The sequence below is a fragment of the Schistocerca piceifrons genome, chromosome 4, assembly GCF_021461385.2.
Source record: "Schistocerca piceifrons isolate TAMUIC-IGC-003096 chromosome 4, iqSchPice1.1, whole genome shotgun sequence".
Classification (NCBI taxonomy): Eukaryota; Metazoa; Arthropoda; class Insecta; order Orthoptera; family Acrididae; genus Schistocerca; species Schistocerca piceifrons.
The window spans coordinates 584,185,498-584,195,592 of NC_060141.1; positions in this window are offsets into that span (position 1 = coordinate 584,185,498).

Here is a 10,095-nt window from a genome sequence, read left to right on the forward strand (position 1 = left end):
AGCTGTGCACGCACAGTACCCGCCTGTTTTCTGGCGCTCTCTGACCACTGCTGAAACAAATTCTAACAGGTTGCGGAAAATATTGCAAAATGTGGTTTAAAAAGCATTACTTACAAAGTAAATTTTATTTCATGCAAGATGAATTATGTTAGTGTGGCAATATGCTTTCAATATCTGAAATCACAGAGCATTTGATTCTCATTTAAAGCTTAACACTTTGAGGGCCAGCCACATAGAAGAATTTCGAACCCAGAAGACCTGACATTTATGTCATTATTTAAAATTTACTGGCACATTTGTCTGATTTATATTAAAGGGAAACACATGCAAAAATGACCAATATTATATGTGAAATCTTAGCTTTTCTTGTAGCTACACTGTGTATATTAATTTAAACCATTAACTTTTCCTATTTGTGTGTTCACGCTACTTAATAGTGATGTTGCTATTGGCTGACTACATCATGTGCCCTATGCTATGAATATCTCCTGTCATCGGCTGGCGAGTATATCTGACATGAGCTATGATTGGCTTACAAAAGCACTTCGCAATCTCTCTCCGAAACACGTCCCCCCCCCCCCCCCCCCCCAAGGTGCCGGTAAGTTCTATGCTAGTGTATAAAACCGTACCCATTCAAAGGTTGATAAGTTTTACAGTTCCAAGGGAAAATATACTGTCACTTAACACGGGAAAGGCGTCTCTTTACCCTCGGATAAAGTGTATTTTTAACCTGAAAAAACCCTGGGAATTTTTTTCCTATCCTCATATACACCCTGCATGTCAACGTTTTCTTTTGAAAAACTTTCAAGTATATGGTTGCAGGATTAGTTTTTCTTTAACTGATTTGATTTAGCATTTTTGTTTATTTAAATAATATAAATAAATGATGATGATGTCAATAAACGTAATGTGATTTACTATGAGTTGCGGAGACACACAACGAAAAGCCTGTTACACATTGATCTTTAGGCCAAAGCCTTCTTCAGAAAAGCGGACACACACATGCACAAGATGATCATGGAAAGGATCAGTGATAGAATTAGGAGATAATCAGCTTCAGCACAATAGTTAGTCTTGTAAAAATTGACAAGTCCGTGTTAATAGGAACTAGCTGACTGTTGTCAAAGATGTAAAAAAAAAAATCTGTATAAAATTCTATCAAACAGTGGAAACTCCAGGTAGGAATATAAACAAGTTAGGAAAAGAGAGATTGCTACATACTGTAAAGAAGACTCGTCAAGTTTGAATTTGTATGTGGCAATGGAAATGGGTTACTAATTGCTTGAATAATTGGAAAAATTGATTGGAAAGAATAGTTGAAAAGAAATTCTGAAGGTGATTTATGAATTTGTGCATAATCTTGGGTGAACTGTAACTGATAGCAATATCAACAGACCTTTAATATCATATCATAGAAGGTCAATAAACAAGATTTGCATTACGTACTGATGCTTCCAGTAGTGTGCAGTACCAAATAGCCACTGCAACCATTGAAACTGTTGATCTTCACATTAATTGCGTTGTGTTTAGTCTTGATTGAGATAAAGTCGATGCAGGAACGCTCTTCTGGATACCACGTAATTATTCTTGTCTGCACCGAACCTCTTGATGCAGGATTTCAGCAGCGAGTGAAATGATGAACAGATAGGAGTTGACCTCATAACCATACAGATAAATATTCCTTTTCTAATAACTTTTTATAACACTTCTAATGACCAGTTAAAATACACATTTTTAACAATGCTGGTATGATGGATACAAGCATACATCCGTACGCTACCACTTCCATAACAAAAGGGGTGACGATAATTGAATTACTAAATTGAAGAGCATATTTCTTACTTTGTTTCATATGGATATTTAACGATGTATCAAAACATTATCCTTGCCACAAAACAATTCGGTAATTTACCTTTGGCAGTGTCTATTACTCATCAGTTTCTATATAAGAAAAGAAAAGAATGACAGAATACTAAGATTCAATACAAGTTTCAGGCAGGCCTAATTAAAAGACACACAGCTTTTGGACACAGCCTTCATCAGTAGAAGAGAGAGACTCACACACCATTCTCACATGCACCAGCAAGCACACATCATGCAGACATGACCGCCAAATCCACCATCATTGGCCGGAATACATCATCACATGGGATGCTAGCAACAATCTGGAGGAGGGCAGGGAAGAGATGGCGTGTGGGGTGGGGAGAGAGATGAAAGCTCTCTGGTGGAGTGTGCAGAGACTAGAATGCCAACAGGCGCAGCATCGGTAGGTTGTGAGGCAGCAGGTAGGGAAAAAAAGAGCAAATAAGGAAATCGGCTGGAAAAGACAAGTGGATGCACTGGCAGAAGGCTACAAATAAACAGGGTAGGAGATGAGAATGGAAAGGAGATGATAGGACAGGAGGGTTGAAACTGTTGGTGGAAGGTGTGGGGACAGTATGTCACAGTAGGCTGAGGTCGGGATAATTACAGGAGAGGAGAATCTGGTGTTAAGGATGATTCCCATGTGCACAGTTCAGAAAAGCTGATGGGGGAAGGAAGGATCCAGATAACTTGGGTAGTGAAGCAGCCATGCATGTTGTACCACAGGGTGGTCTACTTTGCTCTTCATCACAGTTTGGCTGTGTCCATTCATCCTGTTGGACAGATGGTTGGTTGTCATACCAATATAAAAAATCTGTGCAATGATTGCAGCAGAGCTGGTGAATGACATGATGATTTCATAGATGGCCCAGCCCCTGATGAGATAGGATAAACCTGTGACAGAACAGGAATAGGAAGTGCTGGGTTGGTGGAGTGGGCAGGTTTTGCACCTGGGTGTTTCACAGGGATATGATTCTAGTGGCAAAGGGTTGGGGTTGGGAGTGGCATATGGATAGACTAGGATGTTGTAGAGGTTGGGTGGGTAATGGAACATCACTTTAAGAGGGGTGGGAAGTATCTTGGGTAGATGTCTTTCATTTCACACCATGATGATAGGTAGTCAAAGCCTTAGCGAAGGATGTGTTTCAGCTGTTCCAGTCCGGGGTGGTACTGAGTGATGAAGGGGGCACTTGTTTGTGGCTGGTTCTTGGGGGTATTGGGAGCGTTTGGGGGGGGGGGGGGGGGGATGGAAATGGCACAGGAGATCTGTTTGCGGACTAGGTCTGGGGAATAGTGCCTGTGCGTGAAGGCCTTAGTGAGACCCTCAGCATATTGAGCAAGGTTGTTTTTGTCACTGTAGATACACCGTCCCTGTGTGGCCAGGCTGTATGGGAGGGATTGTTTGGTGTGGAAGGGATGACAGCTGCTGAAATGCAGGTACTATGGGTGGTTGGTGGATTTAATGTGGACAAAGGTGCTGATGGAGCCATCAGAGAGGAGGTGATCAACATCTAGCCAGGTAGCACGCTAGATTGAGGAAGAACACATGAAGCAGATGGGGGAGAAGGTGCTGAGGTTGTGGAGGAACAAATATAGGATGCCTTGGCCCTGAGTCAAGATCATGAAGATGCCATCAATGAACCTGAATCAGACTAGGGGTTTGGTGTTTTGGGAACCTAGGAAGGTCTCCTCTAGATGGCCCATAAAAAAGTTGGCATAGGAGAGTGCCATGTGGGATGCCCATGGCTGTGCTGCAGATTTGTTTATATACCTCCCCTTCAAATGAGAAATAGTTGTGGGTTACTCATCTTTATGTGTCTTTTGACTTATCCAGCTCGTCTCACAGCCATCAACACCTGTTTTGCCCATTTCTGCATCTTTCCCGTTTCCTTTACATCATTCCTACCACAATAGACACTTGCTCCACCTTTCTGCACCAGTCCAGAAAAGTATACCTTTACCTGGCTAAAACCCAGTCCCACATCCTGTTTCTCAAATGCTGCCTAAATCATGCAGTCCCCCCAAATGGCCTAACTGTAAAAATCCTTTCTCTGGATCACACCCCTTTTTTCACAATGACCTACACCTTTTCAGATTTTGCCAATACCTGGCCCTCGCAAACCTGCTACTGCAAAAACACATCTCCATAGCACTGGCACCCCAGAACCACCTCTGGTCTCTCCGCAAGATACTACTACCATGCAATCCCTACTCCATACATAACATCTCTGAAATTGAATCCTTGCTGTCCAGCATCTGGAGGAGCATTCCAGACACCACCTCCATAAGTTACGCAACCTGCTGACATCTTACTGCCACCTTGAGGCACCACTATCTAAAACCTATCATACCCGCAGTGTTCCTCCTCCTCAACCCCTCATAGCAGCCAAACCCTGCATAGCTGACATTTTCAACTTGCCAAATCCCTCAAAACTTCCTACCATCTCTCCACCAAATCCACAGCCAAAACAGTCCCGTAACACTGTTGTTAACCTTTCCGCCAAAACCCCCATCTCTCAGAAGTTTCAGTCCTATCCAAAGGCCTCACCTTTAGCCCTACACCCAAATTTAACGATGCTGGACTTGCCAAAGATATACTCTGCTCCTCCCAATTCCTGCAATGGAAGCATTTCTTTGCTGCCAATCCCTTCAACTAAAACCACCTTAATTCCAATGTTGAACTCTGTCTCTTCCAGTTCATACCACCATCCAACCATGATCCCTCCTCCCCCCCTCTCCCACCTAACCACCTTCCAGAAATTCCTTGCCTCCAATTTAGCCCCACCATCCTTCCCCAGGTCCCTTCCTCACAGCCATACACAACTGTAAAACAAATCCTGACCTGATCACACTACCTGCAGAGAAAGGTTCCATCAATGTTATGAATCATAGTAACTACCTCACAGAAGACCTCCACCAGTTATCTGTCTCCTCCACCTATAAACTCGGCCATAGTGATCCCATCCCAGAAGCTTAACTCAATTTCCAATCACTGCTTAAAGTCTTAGGCCCTTTCCAGTACATCTCCCCTGAATCAATTTACCTCCTCACCCTTATGACACCCAGCACACCCACCTTCTACACGCTCCCCAAAATCCACTAAACTCAACAATCCTGGATGCCCCATTGTGGCTGGTTATTGTGCCCCCACTAAAAGTATTTCAGCCCTCATTGACCAATATCTCCAACCAACCAACTGCTTGTAATCTAGCCTCCTATGTCAAAGACACCCATCACTTCCTTCAAGGACTTTCCACCATCCTCACCCCTTTACCTCCTTGATCCCCACTCATCACTGTTGATGCCACCTCCCTATACGTTAACACCCCACATGCCCGTGGTCATACCTCTATTGAACACTACCTTTCCCAAAGTCCTTCAGACTCCAAACTCACTACCTCATTCCTCATACACTTAACTAACTTTATGCTAACTCACAACTACTTCTCATTTGAAGGGAAGGTGTATAAACAAATCTGCACCACAGCCATGGGCACCTGCATGGTACCCTCCTATGCAAACATTTTATGGGCGATCTAGAGGATAATTTCCTAGCCTCCCAAAACACCAAACCTCTAATCTTGCCCATGTTCGTTTATTGACGATTCTTCATGATCTGGACTCAGGGCCAAGGCACCCCATCTTCACTTCTTTACAACCTCAACACCTTCTCTCCCTTCTGCTTTACGTGGTCATCCTCAACCCAGAGTGCTACCTTGCTAGATGTTGGCTGCATCTGCACCTCTGGCCACATTAAACCCACCAGTCACCAGCAGTACTTGCAGTATTAATCTGTCATCCCTTTCACACCAAAAAATCCCTCCCATACAGCTTGGCCATCTGGAGATGGCATATCTGCAGTTATAAAAACTCCCTTGCTCAGTATGCTGAGGGACTCGCCAAGGCCTTCACAGGAGGGCACTATCCCTAGACCTAGACCACAAACAGATCTCCCAAGCCATTTCTCTCACATCCCCAAGAACCAGTCACAAAGGAGTGTCCCCTTTGTCACTCAGTACACCCTCAGACTGAAACAACTAAACCACATCCTCCACGAGGGCTGTCATTACCTATCATCATTCCCTGAAATGAGAGACATCCTACCCGAGATACTTCTCAACTGTCCTAAAGTGGTGTTCCAGCACCCACCCAACCTTCACAACATCCTATTCCATCCCTGTGCCACTCCCAATCCCAACCCCTTGCCACAAGGATCATATCCCTGTGGAAGACCCACGTGCAAAACCTGTCCAATCCACCCACCCAGCACTTCTTATTCCAGAGTTGTCACAGGTTTATTCTACCACATCAGGGGCCAGGCCACCTGTGAAAGCAGCTATGTCATTTACCAGCTCTGCTGCTATCATTGCATTATATTGGTATGACTACCAACCAGCTGTCCAACAGGACTAATGGCCACTGTCAAACTGCGGCCAAGAGGAAGGTAGACCACCATGTGGGACAATATGCAGCTTAACACATCACACTTTATTTGAATGACTGCTTCATTGCCCGAGTTATCTGGATCCTTCCTCCACCACCAGCTTTTCTGAAGAACTGTGCAGATGGGAGTTATTCTTCCAACACATTCTCTGCTCCTGTAACTATCCCGATCTCAACCTAACCTATGGTCACCACACCCTCCACCCAACAGTCCCCCCCCCCCCCCCCCCACCCGCTCCTCGTCCTATCATCCCCTCCCCATTCCCCTGTTTATTTGCAGGCCTCTGCCAATGCATCCGCACATCTTTCCCTACTCCTGTCTGTTTTTGCTCCTTTTTCCACAACCTCCTGATGCTGTGACAGTTGGCATTCCAGTCACTGCACACTCCATCAGACAGTGTTCATCTTTCTCCCCAGCTGTACACCTTCCCCTTCCCCCTCCAGATTGCTGTTTGTGTCCCACATGATATTGCATTCTGTCCAGAGATGCTGGAGGTCTGCTTGCTTGAGTGTGAGGTTGGTCCTTCCGTCCTCCCCCCCCCCCCTCCCCTCCCCTCACCCCTCTCTCTCTCTCACTGGATGTGTCTTCTTTACAGTAACTTGCAATCTGCCTTTTCCTTATGGTTATATAAAATTCTATTTAACTTCAATGCCTTTCACTTAACATTAATCACTTGAGGAATATATTTAGAACCTGATAGCACACAGTCATAGGAAAGAACGTAGTGAATAATGATTAGTAGTCTGTACAGGAGTAACATTAAAAAGCAATGCTGGAGGACAGAAGTAACTTTGCAACTACTTGCAGAGTATTTGTAGTGCCTCGAGAATTTTGATACCAGTTCTACAGACCCTCGGCTTTCCACTGTCTCGGACACCCGATATTTTACGTACAAGAGTGAGAGGCGGCAGAGTGTCTACCTCGCGCCAGTTTTGTGTGTGCGCAGGGTGGATTTGTATCAAGATAATGCTACAATGTAGACAGTTGATCAACGCAGGTTTGTGGTTGCCACACTCACCACAGAAGCTACATGCCCAGCACAAGGAGCAAGCACGCCTTACTCCGTGATGGTGCTAAGTCAGTCATTATTGTGAACAGTTGAATTATGTTATAAGGGAAGAAAAAGACACTTACTTACTTACTCTCTTGACATTCTGATGGTGGGCTTGCGAGAACTTTGAGAGATTTCTGGAACTGAATTTACTGTAAAAGTACTTAATAGTTCTGATGGTCCACGAGTCATTGAGCTTATGAAATATTGTCTATTTATGTGAAAACTATTATGTGGTGTTCTGTTTGTGGAAGTGAAAATATAGTGGGACTAATTTAAAAGTATCTTGAGTGTACAGAATCATTTTGAGAGTAGAGAAAATACCTCCAAACAGCATTATATCTTTGGAGAGGAAGTTGGGGAGATTGACGCAACCAGCTATCTGAAAAGAAGATCGGAAAAAGCTCATCCAAGTAAGTCCAATGATGAAGGGGACATGTCAGTCCTGCACACCAGCACCACATGGCTTCCTCTAGTCACCAGAAACCGCCAGAACATGGCGACTGTGACAGGACTCGAAAAGGAGGAATTTGTTAGGTACATTGAGACTGAGACAAGATACTGGGAGTTGCCATAACAACCAATAGTAACAAGACTGAGAAATTGTTCTGCAGAATTGGATGCGGCCCAAATGGAAAAATGGGTGAATGATTTAATAAATACTACACAATAGAAGACGAAGAAAATACTTTGGATAAGAAGATTTTGGTGTGGGGAAGAAGCAGTTCTCACACGTGCAGTAACCAGCCACCGATGTCGACGCACTAACCAGCCGACACCAAGCATTAACCCGCCACCGATGCTGACTGCAACAGCTGCCGTTCACCATTGCTGACTTTGCGTCCACTCACCAACGCCGCAACCAACATTCGATGCTGCCGGTGTGTGTGCTATTCACCAGTGCTAATGCTGCACCTGCTTACCGACACAGTATAAAACTCTACGCCGGGTGAGTGAACAACAATAATTGTTTGAGTAGAAAATTAGAAAAAAAATAGAAGGAGAAGAAACTGTTCAAAGACTATAGTACTGTAGCTAGCACATTTAGAGGGGAAGTTGTTTTAGAGGACCAGTAGGTCGTAAATCAATAGGGATATGGATAGCATTCAAAAAACAGGGGAAACTTCAGAACCAGCCAAGGCTATGGCAGTGAGTAAAGAGGCACCAGACTGGTCTGAGGTAGTGAATTTACTTAAAGCCCAGAGAGCAGATTCAGTGGCTTTAAGAAAAGAACTAAATGCTAAGTTAGATGCTCAAAGAGCAGATTTAAATACTCAAAATGTTTCTTTAAGACAAGAGTTAGGTGATTAAAGTCTTAAGTTAGATGCACAGAGTGAAATTTTAAGTAACCAAAGTGAAACCTTGAACAATCAAGCAGCTAATATAGCTTTGTTAAAGACTGAATTTGACTCTTTAAATAATAAGGTAGAAAATCTGAAATTAGATTTAGAGAGTGAACACGCCAGTTCTTTGAATACTCAGGTTGAACAACTATTTACTGAGTTTAACGAAAGACAGGATGAGCAACTTCAGGATTGTTGTTGTTGTTGTTGTTGTTGTTGTTGTTGTCTTCAGTCCTGAGACTGGTTTGATGCAGCTCTCCATGCTACTCTATCCTGTGCAAGCTTCTTCATCTCCCAGTACTTACTGCAACCTACATCCTTCTGAATCTGCTTAGTGTATTCATCTCTTGGTCTCCCTCTACGATTTTTACCCTCCACGCTGCCCTCCAATGCTAAATTTGTGATCCCTTCATGCCTCAGAACATGTCCTACCAATCGGTCCCTTCTTCTTGTCAAGTTGTGCCACAAACTCCTCTTCTCCCCAATTCTGTTCAAAACCTCCTCATTAGTTATGTGATCAACCCATCTAATCTTCAGCATTCTTCTGTAGCACCACATTTCAAAAGCTTCTATTCTCTTCTTGTCCAAACTATTTATCGTCCATGTTTCACTTCCATACATGGCTACACTCCATTCAAATACTTTCAGAAACGACTTCCTGACACTTAAATCTATACTCAATGTTAACAAATTTCTCTTCTTCAGAAACGCTTTCCTTGCCATTGCCAGTCTACATTTGATATCCTCTCTACTTCAACCATCATCAGTTATTTTGCTCCCCAAATAGCAAAACTCCTTTACCACTTTGTCTCATTTCCTAATCTAATTCCCTCAGCATCACCTGACTTAATTCGACTACATTCCATTATCCTCATTTTGCTTTTGTTGATGTTCATCTTATATCCTCCTTTCAAGACACTGTCCATTCCGTTCAACTGCTCTTCCAAGTCGTTTGCTGTCTCTGACAGAATTACAATGTCATCGGCGAACTTCAACGTTTTTATTTCTTCTCCATGTATTTTAACCTACTCCGAACTCTTCTCTTGTTTCCTTTACTGCTTGCTCAATATACAGATTGAATAACATCAGGGACAGGCTACAATCCTGTCTCACTCCCTTCCCAACCACTGCTTCCCTTTCATGTCCCTCGACTCTTATAACTGCCATCTGGTTTCTGTACAAATTGTAAATAGCCTTTCGCTCCCTGCATTTTACCCCTGCCATCTTTAGAATTTGAAAGAGACTATTCCAGTCAACATTGTCAAAAGCTTTCAGGATTAACTAAAAAATTAGAATTTGACATTGAAGATAAATGTAATAATGTAGAAAGGGGACTTGTCGAAGAATTTGGATCACTTCAAAATGTATGCAATGTTACATTCGATGTGGTAAAG